This window comes from Manacus candei, unplaced genomic scaffold (assembly GCF_025592945.1).
Source record: "Manacus candei isolate 608988 ecotype Guabito, Panama unplaced genomic scaffold, ASM2559294v1 h1tg000011l, whole genome shotgun sequence".
NCBI classification, from domain to species: domain Eukaryota; kingdom Metazoa; phylum Chordata; class Aves; order Passeriformes; family Pipridae; genus Manacus; species Manacus candei.
This window is the reverse complement of record NW_026138059.1, coordinates 12,976,436-12,996,577: the sequence shown is the minus strand read 5'-3', so window position 1 is coordinate 12,996,577 and position 20,142 is coordinate 12,976,436.

The window sequence follows — 20,142 nt, the reverse complement described above, 5'->3', positions numbered from 1 at the left end:
TAATTTTTAGGACAATCTTAAGGAAAAGACTGTTCTTTGTAAGCTCAGTTGGGCAGTTTGTTATGCATGAATTCATTACTCCAGCTGATTGGTTCTCATGACTGAGCATATCCAATGGATTCAAGTGTCAGAGTAAAGTAGTTTCACACCTAATGCTTACAGATATTTCCAAAGCAACTGATATTCGTTATTTTAAAATCACTTCACAGTAGCCTAAAACTCAGACAACACGGGCTTAAGAAATAATGGAAAGGTGAAGTACATTCCTATGCTGTTCAAAGGCATCACTGTGCACTGAGAAAGGGAGCCTGCACTACATCTCTTCAGTGACCTTATTTTGCGTCCAAATATGTACCACTGAGTGCAGGAATTCCACAGTGGGGAATTTTTACCTCTTTTTACTGTTTCAGGGAAGGTGAAGGTATCCTGCTGTTTGCTGTTGGCCTTCAGGCAGATCTTTTTTCCACAATCCTGAACATGTATATATGCTTATGTATATACATATGTATGTATATATATATATACACATATATATATATATACACGTGATCAATGTATAACCAAGAAAGTGAGACAGTTATGAAGAGATGCCCTTTGCAAGGGCCAGGATAGAAAAAAAGAACATCTACAGCATTAGCAGGGATAATGTTCAATCCCACTAGGCTAAGGCAATATCATAGGTAAGAGATTAACCCAAAAAGAATATTATTATTTTAAAAATGGAGAAAGGAAAACCTAATTAAAGTAAGCTGGAAAGGACTTTCTTAACTCTGGAAAGCGTTATCAGTCAGCAAGTTCATTGCTGAAAGGTACGTTCTTTTACTAAAACTAAGCTGTTCAATTAACAAAAAATGTTTTAAAATTACAGAATTTACCTTATAAAAATGTTCAGGTTTTCTGATTCTTCCTCTTTCCTGATGGTGAATTTAATCCTATCATTGCTCTTTTCATTAGCAGACCTCTGCTGCATAACTTCATTAAAATGGCAGCTCCCACTGAGAGAAACAACTCTATTTGGTGAATAGGAATCCTGAGAGAGTGACAGCATGTCTAAAAACTTCATGGCATTTTTTTATCCTCTATGTGCATGATGTGCATACGCATAAGTACAAGCATGCATATTTAGAAGTATCCATGTTTTTATATTTGTCTAGAAAATGTCTGTGTTTAGCTCTGTAAACACACTAAAAAATCACAGATCCTTTGTTTTCTGAATTATTGCTTTTGTCATTAGAATCTGCATAGCATGGTCACATCCAACAACTGAAACTGATTTCAAAGGACTCAGATGTGCTGCTTTGACAGATCAACATTAGAGGCTATTCAGCAGCAGCAACAGCAGCTACCCTCCTCTTAAGTGTAACACTGATGACCCTCTGACTTGCAACTAAGAAGTAGGTGGACACCAACACATCATGCACAAGGTCTGTAAGAAAATAAGAGCTTTGGAGGCCAGGAGGAGGCATTTCTTCTTTTCAACAGCAAGATTAGCATTTTGCATTCCCTAGAAGGTTTATCAAGACATTCATGGACTTTCCCAGTTGATAGACCAGATCCTGGCATTCACATCCCAGGCATTTCACTAGGATCCTGCACATTACTTTGGCTGTCCAGCTGCTTCAGCTATGAGGGATATTTCCTCCATTAAAGGGACAGAAAACAAAGAAAGATAATGCCATAATCTGCTTCAGCTACAGCCAATCAGTTTATCATTGCTCATATTGCACCTGCTCCAGAAGCTTCATCGAGCTTAGTGTTTTCCAGAGTTATTTCTGAAATTTTTCATGAGACATAGTACTCATTGGTTTGCATTTTAGTTAATTTTAATATATTGGGTAATTTTTGTACCTTCTTGAATGTCCCTTTTCATGCACATGAAAACTGTGCATCATCTTTAGAACATAGCCAAGAAGACCAGTTTTGAGGACATCATGCCGGAAGCTTTAAGCCAAGCTAAGTGGACTGTTCAGTACAAAAGGGACCTTAAACTTGGATAGAAATTGCAATTGTGGTATGAGCTGCTGTATTAGGGAAGAATATGCAGTAATTTAATAGTTAAATATGTCAGACCCAAGGATGATATTACTAGATATTATCATTCTTTTATGTAGAAGTGTCTAGGCAGGAGGACAGAAAAAAGTATATGGTACTATTCATGTTCCTTTTTATTGATATACTTTTAAGAGATACTTGAACTTGTCACATAAGGCTTCATTTGGTGCTCTTTGAAGTTAATGGAAGACACTGAATTGACTTAAGGCCATAGTTCAGGCCTATAATTGATCTAAATGAGGTGCTAATAAGCTATGTATGTGAATGTCTCTATTTTGCCTCCTCCAGTTTCTGGCACTACCGTTTCACTGCATCTTGTCCTAAGCTATATGCATAAATCTCTGGGAGAAATGATTATTTTCTTTGACTGCAGAGCTACCTAGATAATGCACGAGTGAAAAATGAAATTTGAAAAAAGAGGAAAAAACAATTTTAAATAGCTAAAATTTGGTGAGATCTTTTATACGAAGAAAAAGTAAAAATATCAGTTATGTAAATTTCAAACTTATAATAACTTCAAACACTGGAGACTTCCAAATGTTTTGCTTTTTGACCTGTCAAGCAGCAGAGACAAATAACATGAAACTGAATACCCTCCCACTACCAAATCCATTTTTACTGAAGAGGGCCTTAAAATATTTCTGAATGTTTCTGAGTTCTCAAGTAAAAAAGTGTGACACATCATTGTTAATTTACTGTACCTGAATGTCTGGGGATTTTTCTTTTGTTTTGTTTTTGTTGGTGTTGTTGTTGCCAGGACTTCATAACAATGCCAGAGAAACCAAGATTTGAATGTAACTAATGGGCTAAAATATCATTGTTTAAAATGAAATTTTGATTCTTCAACTAGCATTTTTGAAAAGGGGATGAAAAAAATGGAAAAATGTTGGATCTTTGCACATATTTTCTCCACAAAATCCTGAACCACAGTGACATACAGAGTCTTACTAATTAACAAAAAATCAGCTGTTGTATAGCAGCAAGAGTCTTGTGGGAAGCATATGAGTAGGACAGCCACTTTTAGCAAAAGCAGAGCTTGTTTTAGCAAAAGAAGGGCTAATGTCATAATCCAGCCTGATCACATGACTGGATCTATTGCACAGGTTCAGGAAATCTGTCACTTCCTAGAAGAGCAGTCCCTTTGTGCATGCACAGCACATGGAGCACTTCCATAGGAGCACTGGACCTGTGTGACCTGCATAGTTGCTCTGTCACCAACCTGCTGCCAGGGTGGCAGAGGGCAACCTGGGAAAATGGTAGCTGGTGTAGGATGTCAGGCTGAGTGCTCTTTAAAGTGCAAAGTCTTTAAAAATCGAGATTTGAGTAGGAGAAAAAAGTACATGGCAGAAGAGCTGCAAGAGAAGAAAGTCTTGTTAATAAATACTTAAACTGTTTTCCATCTTTTTCATGACTGCAAGATAATCCTAACATAATGCAGCCATACTTTTACTGTGACTTAACCATCTCTTGATTTAAAGAACCCAAATAAGAAAAAAAATAACTTTGTCAAGTTAGCTGTTATCACAGCCTTATCAACTAAATCTATTTAGATGAAAGTTTAAAAAAAATATACTAATGCAATAAATATTTTTAAAAATAAAGTGGAAACCAATGTTGTTAATTAGCTAGTGAATTATTTGAGCCTCCTACGGTTGTATTACGAACGCCTGTTTTACTTAACATTAAATGTCTAATATAGTCTGCTTTTTAGTTACCATCTGTCTATATATTGATAAGATACTAAACAGGACTTGCCCATATACTGAGCCCTGGGGAATACCACTTGTTATGGGACACTGGTTGGATTTAACCCCCTACAACACCACTCTGTGCTTGACCAACTAGCAAGTTTTTATCCAGTGAACAGTGCATCCATCCAAGATATGAGCAGCCAATTTCTTCTTTTGATTTCAGTAATAAGGATGTAATAATGTAAATATTGAGACTTTCTGTCTCAGGAATTACAGATCTGTTAGAAAAATAGTAAATTGGAAGCTTTGATTTACAAGCTTCAAACCAGAACCTTCGATTTACAAGCTTCAAACTTGAAGCTTGGATTTACAGAACAAAGATAAATAATCTGCTGGTCATCATCTTCTGGATGTCTTTCGTTGATTGATGTTTTGCCATTGGTTTTATGTTTGTTTTTTTTCTTTTAAAAGACAAGGTGTTGCACAACTTCCAAAATCATGAGAATATGCAACAAGGGAAGAAGTGGTGGTGAGAAAAAAGAGTTCTTTCAGATGGTAAGGCAAGCACAGTCATCAGAGAAATACTTTACAAAATACTTTCATCAAAGGCTACTGTTACAGTGAATAATTTGTCCTACTCATCCATTTGGGATGTCTGGTAAAGGCACATGTACACATATCAGTGTCTGGGGTCTTGTAATTATACTGTATTTAGTTTCCCCTTTTAATGATTAATTTTGTTTGCACATTGAGATAGTGTTAGGGTGTTTTCTCTCTAAATGGTTACATTTGTATTCCTTAGTCTTGGGAATCCTTGAAAGTATGAATCTGGGACTTTCCCTGTTTACTCTTCTCCTGACAAATTCTGTGACTTGTGACTTGCCTGCAGTTTGATATTACAATGACAATCATGTCCTTCATTTTAACACTCTAGAGAGATTAGATAAAATTTGCACTGCCTAATTTTAAGACTTAGGATATAATGGGTCACAAAAATACAGATGCCTATATTTGTGGAGCTGTGGAGTGTAGAAAAAAAGCAGCAAGTTTTTTACATCTAAAGGAAACATAAATTTGTTCCAGAAGAGAGTAGAGACCACAGAAGTAATTTAAAATACTCTAGGCATAAGAGAAATTAATATTTTAATATTTGTTGGTGAGGCTCAAAATTGTTTGTCTTGCACATGGAATAAAAATAGCTCAGGGTCTAAGGATACATATTCTCTCAGTGTAGAAAAACAATCTTTCTAAATAGCAGCTTTTTTTTTTTTTTTCAGAAGGAAAGTATTTACTTACCAAGTCAATAAAAATCCTGCATTGTATACCAGCAAAATCCAGTCTTTTTATGTTGTTCTTCCTTCAGATCTCTTTTTTTTTCCAAGGAAACATTTAGCTACTGAAATTTCACTAAAGTTATTCCCGTTTTCTAAGGAGGCTGCCTCTTGGGAATTATGCTGCATGGCCTTGAAGAATACATTGTTTTCCAGAATAGCCTTCTATTGAAGAAAAGTTTAAAAGTGCAAACAGTGACAGTGAAAGTTATCCTAGTAATAAGTCTGAAACCTGAACTCTGTAACTATTGGGGTAGTGCACTGCCCATGTCTGATTCAGTGCTTTGCTGCTGCTTTGGGTGTGTGGCCAAAGCAGGACACCGTTGCCAGCTGTGCAGGGGCTTTTGTTTGTGCGTGATGAAGACAACTGTCACCTGAGACCACCACATTATTTTCATAGACCAATGAGCTTCTGTTAGAAGTCATTCCAATGCATTTTCGTTTACAACAGAGAAACTTAAATTACCTGAAAGAAATAAAATAAATATTTTTATTAAGTTTACTAACTTGGGATAGTTTTCCCTTTATTAGGTCCAGAAACTTCATATTTGTGCACATGTTATGTATCACATCTCCCAAAAAGGAAAAGGGGAAAAAAGCACCTGGTATCAGTCACAATATTTACTTCAAAGGTCCCAATTCTTTCAATATCTGTCAATTATGTATAGCTGATAAGATAGATGATATTTTTTACTCCAGAGATGAGTAACAAAACAAAAACAAAAAAGCAAAAAGAAAAATTACCAGAAACTCAAAAATAGATTAAGTCAAATGAATAGGAGAGCAAAACCTTTCATATAAAGAACCTTTAACAGTTAAAACCAAGTCTGCCTTTTTATTATTTGGAAACTTGGTGTATATGTTTCCCTATCCAAGTCATTTTATATCCTAAGCCTTGCATAAGTTACAGACCTATGATCTCTATTGTACATTTGGATCTTTCTCCTTTTTTGATTTTAGGAATGGATTTTTCTATCTCGTTAAATATACTCTATTACCCGTGAATGGTTATTTCTCTGTCATACACAGAGAATAAGATCAAAACCTTCAGTGTTTACTCATAACAGACATTTTGGCAGCATAGTAATCATTTTTACACCTGTTTATAAAGCCCACCTGCAGCTTTCTAAAGTACATGTTTAGATTTGCTCCCAAAGGTTCTTGTAGCTCCTGTGTTCTGGTTTGCTTGACTTCTTCATCTGATCTGAACACCCACACTTACTGAGCAATCTGCAAAAGTGAGTATCTCTTTGCAAGTAGTGATTCACTTCTGCTCTTATTGCTTCATTTGTACTCTGTAGGAAATTACAACTCAATGCCCACAAAGATGCCTGTCAGCTTGTCCACCCAATTTCAGCAAAGGTCAGGGCATTGTTAGGGGGCAGACTGAGCAGTCAGCAATTCAAGTATTCAAAGTCAGCATTTTTTTGAGTGCTAAATTTAGTGAATCTTTTCCCTACCATACACGATCTCAGAAGCAAGAATAAGGACCTTAATGATTCAGCCAAATATGCACTTGTCTAATCTATCCAAATTCCAAAGATGCAAGTTGGTCCTGAAACACAGACTTGTTACTCAGAACTCATATTCTTTGAAGAAAAGCATCATATAAAGAAATAATTTTCCCAACTCTTGAACATTTCTTTTGCAGCTGTCATAGTCAAAAAACCATTTCCAGCACTGTGCCATGTAACGTGCTAGCTGGCAAAATGAAGCTTAGAGGGCTGAAAGCTTCAATCCATTTTGGATCCTAAGAAATCAATGTGTTCATTTGTCATCTTTAACAGCCAAGACTTTTTCTGTGAACAACATGCAAATAAACGTGCAGAACAACTTCAAAACAAAAATATCAGATGTGAGTGGATGGTTCAGAATACTTGAAGTTAATGCTCAGGTGCCACGTTGATAAGCATAGGACAGATCTTTGGAGAAAGGCAAAGATAAATAACAGGAAACATCAAACACCCTTTCATCCCTCACAGTACATTAACATCTGAAAGATGTTCCTACCCGATTAATGCTGGATTGGGTATGTTGATATCAGCCCAATCTCCTAGCAAGAAAGGCTAGTTCCACACACACACAAAACTAAAAATAATGGTAATGAAAATAATTATAATAGGATCATAGAATCATTTTGGTTGGAAAAGACCTTTAAGATCATTGAGTTAACCCAGCACTGGCAAATCCAGCACTAAACCACATCCTTAAGGTCTTTTAAATACCTCCAGGGATGATGATACAACCACTTCCCTAGGGATCCTATTCAAGGGCTCATTTTAATTGAATGTTTTCAGTTCTGTTCTGTGAAAGACAGAAGTTTCTGACTTGAAGCGCTTAGATCCTCATGTATAAGGGTTGTCAGAAACTTCAGATATCTTTCCTTCTGTCTTCTTAAGGATTAAGTCTATGAGTGGATCCAAACAAGTGCCTGTGAACAATCAGAGGATGACAGAATAGGACCCTCATCATTTCAGTGTTTCAATGACTAAGACTCCCAGTCAAAGTATAAGTGATTATGATTTTCTTTCTTGAAAGGAATCAAATTTAATTTCCTCTACTCTCCAGAGCATACCTCTTCCATTGCAGACACACTCACAACCCCATCTGTTTACTTTGGTCCAAGCATTGCATGGTATAAGAGCTATCAAGCCAAAATGCTAAGGCAAACGAGATTCTGTAAGCTAGTAAGAGAGTCCATTTTTTTGAAAAGGAAGAACAGGTTGCACCCTGATGATGTCTTAAGTTTCTTTGTCTAATTGTCTGCAACCCTTATTCACTTTTCTGCTGAGCCTAGACCTTTCATGGATCTAGAACCATATATTCACATTTTAGTATATGCTGAAATTGTATTGGTAATCAGAGAAATGGTTAAAAAAAACAGTGCATAGGAAGGGTTACATTTGCTTCATTTACTGATTTTTCTGTCAGGCCAGCACCAAGACAGGATAAGGGCACTAGATATGCTATGGCCAGTATACTGATTTTGTGAATTAAAACAGTACATGACCTGCTGGAACTCAGCCCACAGAGCTGGGATCCACCTTGCTTCTGAAAAGGAGATCCAACCTGATAATGTAAACATTCACAAAATCACAGAATATGCTGAGTTGGAAGGGACCCACAAGGATCATCAAGTCCCACTCCTGGCCCTACACAGGACCATCCCCAAAAGTCACACCATTTGCCCAAGGATATTCAAACAATATCAAAAGAAAACAGTATTCTCTACAAGTATTTGTGCTTTTCTTGTTATGGGACTGGACAAAAGCTGAGATGACTACAAAGAACCATTCCTTGCTACTGAGTTCTTACAACTCCTGACAGAGAAAGCTTATTGGTCACCTTTTAAATATGAGGATTAAGTGTGCACATAGACATAGCTCACACACTACAAGGATGAAAGATTTCTTTTCAAAACTGACAGAAATATCTGCTGGACAAATACTAAAGATGCTTTTCTGAGCATCTTATTACTAATTTCCCTCCTTAGCTTTATTTGAATGCAAGTTGTTCTTTCTTAAATTTGGTGGTTTCAGAAATCACCTTTCTGGAGGTACAACATACTTCATATCAGAAGTCTCTTCTCCACTGGAATTTGGGAACATGTATTAATAGATAGCAGCACAATTCTTGTATGCATTTTTAATCTAACATATTGTCATTTGTGTTCCTAGGAAGAATATAGATTGATGCATATTTATTTATGATAACATATTTAGTTTGGTCTACCTGGAAAAAAATGAAAGCTGAATTACTATTAGAGGAAATTCCCTTCCTGAGGTCGTAGGTTTCTTTCTACCATGTTTTCCATCAGCTCAGTGTTCCAAACCACATGAGGCTAGGAAGAAAGTAAGGGTTCCCAAATGTGGACTCCAGTGGACCAAACAAAAAACATGTATTAGAAAGCTGATGATTTCTTATCAGAATCATGACTCTTGAAGTGAAAGAATAAGCCTTTTCTCTTTTAGCTTGAGTGCCTTATATTAGTTCCACTGCTACAGTCTTATAGATGAAGAAATATTGATTTTTAATGTGATTAGTGTGGAATCATCATGTCTAACTTCCAAAAAGAATAATCTGGCCTCTGGGTATTGCATGAATTTATTTATGGGGATGGAAAACTAATGGTATTAAAAAAAATCTTCATGCTACACATACATGGTAAAACCTATGTATAACAGCTATTAATACATGGATATTCTTCTGTATATTTATAATATTTCATGCTACTTCCCTTCCCTGGGAAGAGATAGTGGGCTAGATAGTGGGCTAAAACTGGATGCTAACCACTACTACAGGAGTATACAAAGATACTCTAGATGACACCTTGTAATGGCAGTTGGAAACAGTTGCTTCTTTGGCAGGTGTTGGCATAATTGCTAAGATATAGAGGTTAGTTTTGTGCTCTTTAGGCAGTTCTTGACAAAGCTAGCTATTACCAGTAGTCCTCTTTCTGCTAGACGCTGTTAGCTGCTCAAAGGCCCAGGGAAGAATGAATGATGGCATAGATCTGACTATCACTGACATACCCATGGCACAACTGCCTTTACTCACTCATGAACTTTTCTGCTGGTCAAGTGTACCTGAAGTTCTATATGACAAACCTTTACTAGTAGAAGATTTAGCTGGTCAGTACTACGGACCCTGATGAGATTTTTCAGAAACAGAGGAGTCATTCCCTCTGGAAATTTCCAGTGTTTTATGAATTGTCATGCATGTTACCTTTGTCCATTACCAAGTTCAGGCACAGTGTGTCAAACACACTGTTAAGCCATTTTAAATCAAACAGTAGGAAATTTCACACAGTGCTGGAATCAGTTTACCACATTTAATTCCTTCTTCTCCCAAAAGGAAGCTATTGCTACATGATGAAATCCATTCTGAAAGACAAATTTAAGTTGTTTCTTTAGCAAAGACTGCCTATGACTTCTCTAAGTAGTATCTACTTCTTATTCCTTAAATATATATCTGACTGACAGAACCTTGCCATAGAGCTCCCAGACTTTACCAGGTGACATTGGCTGAAACTTCAGTAGAGAAGTCTGAATTTAGCCCCAAGGTACAACTCTGCTGACATGAAAGTAGCTAGTTCCATCCAAATCTGAATATTCATCTCCAAAAAAATAAATGGGAATTTCTACTCAGCATATGTCAATTCAGTCTTTTCTGACTGTCTGACATAATCTGCATGATATCCAGGAAAAAGTATAGCACTAGCATTCTGGATAATAAAATTCATCAGTAAATTTACCATAAATTTATGTTAGTGTAATCCTCATTCACATAGAATTGCAGATGAATGCAAACGGTTGATGGTTTTTTTTAATATATCCAGCCACATTTTCAAAACACTAAACAGATATTGACTAATTAGTATTGTAATTAAGTCAGGAAAGATACAGAAGTCAAAGAATTGGTTTTGTGTAACACTTAAACATCATCCCAAAAGTTTCTGTCATTATCCTGATATAAAAAGAAAATAATAAGGAACTCTTAAACTAAATTTACTGGGAAAGAAACCAGATTTTCAGTTTCCTTTGTGCTGATATATTTGATATTTAAAAAATGAAAGGCTTGGTTGAAACTTCTGTTCTGCAGCTTTCATAACATCCTTCTGAGTGGATCCCTCAGGGTGAAATTTATTGTACCTAATTTACGTGCCCAGTTTAGGCCTTTCTTCATTGAAAAGATAAGATTGTGAAGCAGAAAGCAAGGGAAATTCAGCCACTGCAGCTCCTATGTTCCTTATACTGCTAACAGAAGGAAATAAGTCTCCTGAGAGATCTCCAGAGGGACGCCCAGTTCATCTAACTTGTGTGTCTGCCTCCTTTAACAGTGAGGGCTTGCTCAGGAAAAGCCAATGAGATCCATGAACCAGTAGTGTACCTGTGTGGCCAAGAAGGCCAATGGTGTCCTAGTGTGCACCAGGAAGAGCGTTGGCGGGTCAAGAGAGGTGATCTTGCCCCTCTAGTCAACCTCGGTGAGGCTGCATCTGGGTTCCTGAGTACAAGAGAGACAATTTGCTCCTGGAGTGGGTCTAGCAGAGGGCAACAAAGATGATTTAGGGACTGTAGCATCTCTCTTATGAGGAAAGACTAAAAGACTTGGGCCTGTTCAGTCTCAAAAAGACACAGTTGAGAGGGGATCTCATCAGTGTCTGTAAGTGTCTGAAGGGAAGATGTCAAGAGGATTGATTCAGACTCTTCTCAGTGGTGCTAAGCAAGAGGCAATGGCAGAAATTGATGCACAGGAAGTTCCACTTAAACATGAGGAAGAACTTCTTTACTGTGCAGGTGACTACACACTGGAATAAGTTGCCCATAGAGGTTGTGGAATCTCCCTCATTGGAGATATTCAAGAATTGCCTGGATGTAATTCTGTACAATGTGCTCTAGGATGACCCTGCTTGAGCCCTGAGGTTGGACAAGATGACCCCCTATGGTCCTTTTAAACCTAATCCATTCTGTGACTCTGCAATTGTGTGATATGTTTCCTTACAGAGTTTACAAAAAAAATTAAGCATCTATCGTTTGATTCACATCCATTCTAAACAAATGCCTTTTGAGGCAGTTGCAGAGGTGGACAAAGTTAGTTGTAAAGGACTGCAGTCCAGCCTAGGCTGCTGTAGTTCGATGGAGGTGACCTGTCCCTCACCTCACTGCCAGCCACAGCAATGAGTTTATGTTGCAGCCTGTCCTTCAGCAGAAGGATCAAGAGTTCCTCCTTCCTCTACCCAGAGGTCAATTTTAATAATAATATTCAGCTTCCAGCAGCCAGCAAATTCAACAGTTATTAGAGGAAAAGCAGGCACCCACAGAACAAAAAATGGTCTTAGTGAAATAAATAGAATCTGATTCACTGAAAAACAGGACAGTGCCTCAATCTCCTAACTAAAGGCTTTAGGAAATATATTTTAATTAAGTAATATTTTCTGGATTCACTAGAGAGCAACAAGAATAATATGTGGCATTTATTATGAAAGAAGCTACACTAGAACACCTGCAGTCATATCTAGCCTTAAAATCTATGACAGTAAAGTCACAAATCAATTCCCTTGACACTCTCAGTAGCCGCACACTCATCCTCTCCTCTCCGTCTTTCCTGTTTCTAGAATAATGAGTCAAGTTCAAATTCCTGCTTAAAATTTTTTTCTTCTGGACCAAAAAGATCTAAAACAATAATTAAACTACGGGATGGAAATGGTGGTCAATAATTTAATTCAAACAGTGAATTACCTATTGTTAGAAAAAGCTCATATCTGCTAGGGAGATGCTTTCCATGGGACTACAGAATGAGCATTCTCCAAAGATTAATAACTGTATCACAATGTCGATATTTTCTACTGCAATTAACAGGTACGTTCCTTTGACAGTAATTTTCAATATATATTCCTAACAGTATTTTCATTATAATACCTTCCCAAAAAAACAAAAACCCAAACAAACAAAAAAACCCCAACTCTACAAGAGAAAACAGATAAAACAGATAAAAACCCATTGTTCAATGAAACAAAAACAACACACTGCACACAGGGAGAAGAAGATGAAAAGATAAGGCACAACTGTTAGTCACTTTGTCTAATACATGTTGGAAGTCATTCAGAGAATTTGGTGAGGAAATCAGTGTAAGAATATGCATATAGAATGCAAAGTAAGATCATATTTAAAAGTATCAGAGAAATTTCCTTTTGTGAACTCAGTAAGATGCAGAATTAGATTACCAAGATTCCATCAAGCACTTGGACAATGCCAATGAATCTGTGGTCATTTAAAGAAGCAATGGACTACTATATATAACTATGAGAAACACCAATGGAAAATGCATTGAAGAAGAAGTTAAACTAGCCCATAAGGGAAGAGATGGGTATGGTCATAGATCAATAAAATGTATGAAGCCCTGAGAAGGAGTTAGATACACAGTCTCTAGTAGCTCAGTTGAACTGCCCAAACATGGGCATCGTTATCATCTTTGGATGCCCTCGGGTGTAAGTTGAGGCCAACCTTTGTTGGACACTGAATAAAAGGAGATCAAACGTCCATTGATTATAATAAGGGCTTAGCCACACAGTTCTTCAGTTAACTATACAAAGGCACCTATATTCAGCTGTCCTAATCTCAAGAGGAAAATATAATTGTTCCTTTTCCTGGATTTTCCTCTACAAAATAACAGATGAGAGAAAAAAATGGCACACACTAACATACCAGTATCCAAACAACAGACAATCTCCCCTGGGCCTTGTTCTTGGTACCACAGCATTATGCAAACCATGGGCTAAAGCTCCTGAAAAGTTAGTGTTTGAGACTTTTACTTTCCAACAGAAGCTTGTGCTATATCTATCCCTGTGCTCTAAGGCTATTGCGCTCAAAATAACAATATAACATTTCAGTTATATTCAGAACATTTATCCAAATTCTCAAGCCCCAAAAAAATATAGTGACTTCTCTTTTAAGAAAAAGAAACAAACAAATAAACCACACAAAAAAGTGCTTTCTACTGATACAGCCAGAAAGATACTATCACTGAAAATGCAGATGAGGACTCTGTTATTTCCATTAGACTTTTGACAAATTATATTAAAAAATCCTATGGAAAAAATATGCTTTCCATGTTTTATTTGAAGACACAAAACCTTTGAAAGCACCTGATGATCCAAATGAAGGGTTCGGCACCTCAACACAGTTCATTAAATCACAAAAAATACGTGAAACCCAAACACCATTTCTCAGAAAGATCTAATTTGCAGCTCTCTGATGACATCGAAGTGGATGATGTTAAATCACCAGGTATGGTAAAAATCCACTTTGGTCTTAATGTTTAGCTCAAACTTCTGAAACTCAAATAAAAGACACCTTCAGATTCTGGACTCTGAAGGTATTAGTCAATCTGCCAATTTCTGGGATCAGAGACAGATACTAAAATTACTTGAAAGAGTATTGCAGCAAAACTCTCATATTTTTAGACAAAAGAATTTTATTTCTTCTCCATTTGCATAGGCTCACTCTTTAAATAGAAGTAAGGTTATGTAAACTAAAAATATCACATAATATTTAATTTTATAATTATTCTTTGAATATACTGAAAATATACTTTTTGTCCTATTCTTGCACTTTACAGATAATACATACAAAGTCACATAGACAGCATAGCATTATTACAGTATCATATAGCATCTTTATAGTATCATATAATGATATAGTTCATTACAGATAATACATATAGTGTCAGACATACTCTCATGCAGATGAGGTTCTGCATTCTGCTATGAATTTTTTTTGAAAATCACTGTTACAGTTTTAAGGTTATAACTCAAACCAGAACAGCTTCTGGGAACACCAGTACTTCTACCATCCTGTACAGAAGTCAATAATGCAGTGGAAGGATGCCTGCATTTTCCGCCAATATGAAATACTGGTGGTTGCAGATACAATCAATTCACATTTTGGGAACAAATATACTCATGCTTGAAGGTCTTCAAGTATGATTGATCCCTATTTATGAAGAGAATGTAAGATCAGCAGCCAAGTCTCTATTTTCTGCTTCAATTTACCATATTATTATACTCACCAGAAACTAATCCCGCAATTGGTGTGGGGGCCCTATTTCTCAAAGAAAGAGAATCCTTCAGAATCCAGACCTCTGGAAACCAAAGGCTGTAGCACTTATCACAGAAAGAAGGAGTTCTGCTGTAATTTTTGTACTAAATAGTTTGCTGGAAAACAAAGGAACAGTACTGGGAACAGGAATCAAATTCAGTTCACTTTCTCTGGGGTGACCAAGACTCTAGAGAGTGAGATCCTAAATAAAGGCTGAAAAAGAAGGCAGTTGCTATCTCAGAACATTACATTGGAGTAAGACCCTACGGGGACATGGAAAACAGAGATTCATCAACAAGAGTTGCTGTGACTAAGACTTGCTTTTTTTTGGAGAAAGTGAAATGCATTTGGTAGAATAACAGAAAGTATATATGCATTTCATGCTGACATGAAAATTGGAGATTAGGAGATTTCGAAACATCTTTTGGAACTGTTGCTGTAGTTGCCTTCTCTCCGTGCCAGAGTAAGTTACCTTTTTTCTCAGCAACAGGCTGAGGTACAATATTCAAAAAATGGCAAGTTTCTTATGAATAACTACATCAACAGAGACTTTTTTTAGTCACTTTCTCAAGCAGGCAAGAGACAGCACTTTTGACAGTGATAGGATTCTATGTGATAGAGATCAGGTAACATCAGCCCCACACATCTGCTATTTTCCTCCGTATTTGTGGACAGACTTCTGTTATTCATGGAACTACTCAAGCATTCAGCATATGCAGTAGAGTTCCAGTAATTTAGGACCATCTGCTTAAGGTTTTATTTTGACAAGCTGTTTTGCTGCTGAAGTTCTCAGGGTTGTTCAACCTTTTACCAAATGACTACTAAAAGCTGCTAACCACATTTGCAAGTTAGCTTTGGTAAATGTGTTTATTTCTTAAGAAGGTTCATGTTAATTAATATAACCATGTGATTGGAAAAAAAACCCCAAAGGGGTCAAAGTAATATGTTTTAACTGCTTCTCAGCTGTAATTTGGTTTAATGAGCATTTTTACCTTACTTCATTTTTCAAATAGTTTATATAATATCCTTTTATCTTGTATCACAATATATCCTTCAGTATTTAATTTAATTTGACTGACTAGTTTAATTTAATTTTGAATGAAATTGCTTTTATTTCTGTTAAAGTTTTTTATTGCCTGGTTTTCAACCTGTTTCCATGCATTTATCTACATGTATGGCTAATATATATATACGGATTAATTTCAAAAGTTGTCTGCATTGATTTACATTGAAATGTGCTGACATTGCTAGTCAAATAATACCCAGGAAGAACTCATTGAGCCACTCAGGTCAGATAACATCATTTACAGGAGTTCCCTTTGGGGAGTTCCAAGGTGGTCTTCAGGCAGAAGTACCCACCTGTGAAGTCATCTTTTCACCAACCCTCTTCAGTAACACAAACCCCATTTTCTCTCAACAAGTCATCTGATCTAGGATGTTCTTGGTGTTGATAACATTCCTGCATTCTCCAGTGCAATGAGCAGGTTATTTTCCTTGTCACAGCAAACCCAGATACCCTTCAGTCAGCTGCCACATGGTTTCAGATACACTTATCCAGTACAATGGAGCAAAATATTGCCATTTCGAAATGCCACAACAGGATTAAATTCTGGCAGGTTACTCCTTGTTTATTTTTGCTGGTGCTTCTCATTTGACAAAGAGGTTCATAGACTTTATGAGTTGACTGTTATGATCACTTGGTCTACAATGTATATAATTTTCTCAGATGCTGAGTCAAAGCATGTTTTCTGGAAGGATATCTAATCTCATTTTACAGACTCAGGGCCACAGTACGTCTGCTGTCTTTCTTTATAAATTTTTAATTTCATTTAATGTCTCCGTTTCAAGGTTGAATGTGCATATCTTGTTATGTTTTTGTCTGTAAGATTGAAAGTTTTCCTTTTTTTCCATGATTGGATTTCATTTAAGTGTCTCTATATGGCAATCAAAACACCTTTAAACCTACACTTTGATTAGCTGAACTAATTGAGTCCCTAAGGGCTCTGTTTACAAGGCTTGTTTTTTAGCTACCACATGTTGCTTTTTCTAATGTCCTCTTTAAATGCAGTCAATAGGTATGGCCCCAGCATAATCATAAAATGATCTGGGTTGGAAGAGACCTTAGAGATAATCTAGTTCCAACCCTGCTGCCATGGGCAGAGATACCTTCCACTGGACCACATTTCTCGAAGCCCCTTCCAACCTGGCCTAGAACACTTCCAGGGATATTGTAGGCACCCACAACTTCTCCAGACAACCCATTCCCGTGCCTCACCATCCTTATAGTAAAGAATTTCTTCCTAATATCTAATCTGAATCTACTTTCTTTGAGTTTGAAGACATTCCCCCTTGTCCTATCACTACATGGCCTTGTAAATAGTCTCTCTCCAGATTTCTTGTAGCCCTCCTTTACGTACTGGAAGGCTGCTCTAAGGCTGCTCTTCTTTTCTCCAGACTGAACAGCCCCACCTCTCTCAGGCTGTCTTCACAGGAGGGATGCTCCATCCCTATGACCATCTTGGTGGCCTTCCTCTGGATTTTTTCCAACTGGTTTGTGTCCTTTTCATATTGGGGGCTCCAGTGCTGGGTGCAGCACTACAGGTAGAGTCTCACAAGAGTGAAGCAGAGGGAGACAATAACTTCCCTTGACCTTCCAGTCATACTTCTTTTGATATATAGCAATAGTCTGACTAGCTGTGTCTTCAAGGGCATATTATTTCTTTACAGTCCCCATTTTTTTCACCCAAAACTTGTGTTAGTATGTTAGGATACTCATATACTATGTCTCCAGTGTACTTTCTGAATGACAGTTTTCCCAAATAATGTTCTCCTCCCTTAACTAGATCATTAATTTCTTGTCCTTGAATCAATTAACTTATCTTCAGCTGTTTAAAAGCATGCTTGGTTGGAGAGTAACAATTTAACTGAACAATACAGATCACTCCATAATGGTAACCTTTCCTGTTATTTACTGTCTTGACCATCTTAATGCTAGCTATAAATTCAGAAAGACAATATTTTATATTATTGTCTACATTCTTGATAAAATTTTTGAATAGCGCTTGGCAAGGTACCAATACCTTGAGACATGTCCCCTCAAACTTATGAATTTCCATTAACACCTATATTTGGGAAAAGCTATTTTAGTCTTTCTTATTTTCATATTATGCAGATTTTTAACCAAGCATCAAGTATAACTAGGTCAAATATTCTGACAAAATTCAGATCTACAGTCCTTTCTTACAATTCTGTCTTGTCAGTGATGTGAACAAGAAGAAGAAGAAGAAAATAAACATGTACATGCAGTATGCATTTTTTAATGATGTTTTCAGTTTAGTGTCCCTTCACATGCTGAGTAAAAAGGTAGCATAATGTAGTATCATCAACCTCAGTTCATTTGGATTACAGCTGACTAGCAGCTCTCAAGAGGTAACAAAGGAAATGGATTCTTTGATGAATAAGTGTGTTTCTAACCGAGTTCTGTGTTGACTAGAAATACTATTAGTATCTTTCAATATTCATCTAAATGATCTAGAATTAGGTATGGGGAAAAAAATGAAATCTCATAAGATCTGTGAGGGAATGAAAGACCTAAAGAATGAATGATGACGATTAAGCAAGGCCAGTTACAGAGTGTAATCTAGATAGTATGGTGTGGTGGTCCATCACAACAAGCTACTTTGAATGCTATCAAGTGAAAATATAGTGATGTGTTACAGAGGGGAACTTGCTGATTGGAAGAACAGGGAAGCCCTCGGATGCGTTAAAAGAGGGACAGTAAGCAAAATAAGTAACAAAGAAGATGCTATGTCAGTAGTGAGACTGATACTGGATGGAATTAACTTGTGTAGAACAAAGTAGTGTAGCCAGTGTCTACATTTTTAAAAGATTACACAAAGTTTTATAAACTTCATGAAGTATAAGAAATAAAAATGAGATACAGTAAGACAGTGTGTCTTGTTTCATATAGTGTATTAATCCATTAACCCATCAGTAAAATGGAAAAAAGTAGGTTGATAAATTTCTATTTTGTAGCACTTTTACAGTCCTAACCTTTGTCCATGGTCCTGTCTGTCTTCCAATCTTCAGAGAACTCAGAATCAAGCATCGACTACTAAAAGATTAGGAAGGACCAAAGAAGGTTGTATTGTTGACACCTGGCTCTTATTTGGCCCTTGCACACCAACCCTAAACATCTTTCCTGGATTTAAAATTTTAAAAGAGATGTCCTTATATTCCTTTAACTGGGATCACAGATTTATTTCTAATTCATTGAGAGATCATGCTCAGGTATACAGGAAGTCACTTCCAACTCTGCTGTAATCAGTTAATCTCTTGAATTGAGATTGATTGCTACTGGAAATGAAATCTCCTAAAACAAATTTTCTGTATGAAGATGATCTCATAGATGAATGCATCAAGCACAACTATATTCTTTTGCCTCTCATGGTAATTGTGAGATGTATACAGATAATTTTACATTTCCTTTTTGGTCTACTCGTTGCACTCTTGGAGATTAAATAAATGTATGTGTAGGTTCTAAATCTCTCATTCCTTTTCTGTTCCATATGTTTGTGCTTATTAATGTAATAATTCTGTTTTCAGAGTAGTTTTGACAGTCTCCTTTTTATAACTTTCAACCAGGTCTGTCTTTCAACCAGGCCGTAGGGTTATACCCAACTGACCAGGGGCTATGTCTGTAAATCTAATTAACTGATTGGCCCTTTTTCTATGACTGTGTCTTTGTATTTTCATTCAGAAATTGTCCTTCCTGTCTCCAAATATTTTTCTCAAAAAAACTTTTCTTTGAAAGCCAGACAGAAAAAGATTAATTTGATAATGCTTGCTAAGTATCTCAAGATTTCCTCTCATCCTTCAACTCCAATAACTTATATGTTTGGGTTTTCTATCATTATCATTACTCAAAATCCATTCCGATTTCATTTTATAACCAGTACAGAAACAAATGTGGAATTAAAAAAAAAAAAGTTGTCTGTTTCCTGCTGCATGGTAGACTTATACCTAAATTAAAAAGGATGGAAAATAAAGAAATCTCCCCAAAGGTAGGAGGTCACTTTTGCTGGTGCAGCAGTTGCTATGTTAATTCCTCTCACTTGAATTGCCACCTAATGGCTCAGTGGCAGCTCCAGCTAGTGTTGTACAATTTATGTCATTCTGAGATGTGTTGTTAGCAGCTCAGAAGTATAAATAGTTGACTGTTAAAGAAGAGAAAATACTCAGGGTTCTATTCATCCCACCTAATTTGTTTGTGCCATATCTGTTTAAGGATTTTTAATCTGCATAGTCATGTGCTTGGGTTAAAAAAAACACCCACTGACAAAAAAAGACCCAAAACACTATTAGGGCATGATTCATGTTATCCTAACAGTAATGTGACAAGTTGCTAGTGATCCAGATTCAGTGTTCATAAAAATGAAAGCTGACCACGAACACTTGAGGAAGAACTTCATG